The sequence below is a fragment of the Plasmopara halstedii genome (genome assembly GCF_900000015.1).
Source record: "Plasmopara halstedii genome assembly, contig: Scaffold_650, whole genome shotgun sequence".
Classification (NCBI taxonomy): Eukaryota; Oomycota; class Peronosporomycetes; order Peronosporales; family Peronosporaceae; genus Plasmopara; species Plasmopara halstedii.
The window spans coordinates 968,764-970,188 of NW_020187567.1; positions in this window are offsets into that span (position 1 = coordinate 968,764).

Here is a 1,425-nt window from a genome sequence, read left to right on the forward strand (position 1 = left end):
CGATTACACAGGTTGGTGCAATCAAGCAATGGTGTGACTACACCGTAACAAGAAGCAACCTTGTGGCAGGATTGCCAGTAGTAATGCATATTACTGTATTTATTAACTATATTAGTAAGGTAATCCTATATTAATTTAAAAACCTAACGTTTTAGATATTGGCGGCTCTGCCGCAACTAAAACGATTTGATACGGTTTCAATTTTGAACGAAGATAATCTATACCTTGTTCCAGGGTTTAGGTACTCCAAAGGTAGCGGCTTGCGATTTGCTACCCTTGTAGAGATTCTTGGAAAGAACGTATGGTCGGTGACCTTAGCTTAGCTCCCTCTAAGTTAAGAGCAACAGCAGCTCCGCTGCACTTGGTTGAACTCGTAGACAATCTACGCTTAAGTCGTTACGACTGATCCTCTGGCATGCAGGATGGGCATATAAACTGATGTCCCTACTATGCCCTGAGGGCGTGGTGCGAATCTTTTTGCAAGGGCCCGAGGCCATAAGCGTGCGACTGGAGGCATTTTCAAATGTTAAAAATTCTCTGTTATAGCACGTACAGCGATGCTGTCAGTGTCGACTTCGTCTATGACGCCACCATCGACGACGGAAGATTCCTTCCGGTACAGGCCGCCCATGCTGAGCGTTAAGTCCTTCGAGTGTAAAGATGGAGAGAATCTCCTGCTCTAGATAAGAGAGGCCGCGATGGCTATGACATCCACCATGCTGCAAAACCAGCAACAGCACATGGCGCTAGCTATCTCCAAGCTCGGAACCCGAGTGCAAGATTAGGCACCAGCGTGTGGTGCTTCGGTTGAAGCGGCGTTCTCCTCCTGGAAGGAGCTGAAGCGTCTGCTTTTGCGAGTGTTTTCGCCGCCTTATGGGGCACATCGTGTTAGATCGCGTTTTTTCTGCTCGACAGGGCAATAAGAGTTGGTGGTCTTTGTCCAAGAGTTAAGAACTTCCATTTCCGGGATGACTGCAGATCCCATCCCGAGGCGTGGAAAGTGATCGTCTTTATGGAAAGCCTCCGCACTGGTGTGGCCAGAATGAAAGTCTTCCGTGCGCATCCTTCTCATTTGGAGGAGCGCTGAACGAGGCATGGAATACGAATTCAATTTTAAGTCGGCATGACTGGGTCGGAACGCACCCCTCGGAGTTCGTCGAGCGGGCCTGAGCCAATGGATCTCAGCTATGCTGAGAAAGAGGAGGGACAGCTCCGAGCTGTCAAGCAGCGTTTAAAGACCCGACGGTGTTTCGTCTGTGGAGTCATCCATTCTCTTCGGGTTGGGCCCAGCACTGAATGGCTCCGTGTTCTTGAACATGGCCCGTGTTTGCAAGCCGGGCTTGCTGGTAAAGTCAACCGTGAATTGTTTGAGAAGTCAGGGAAAATCCTTATCGATTCCGGGGCGTCGGGCAATTATGCTTGGAC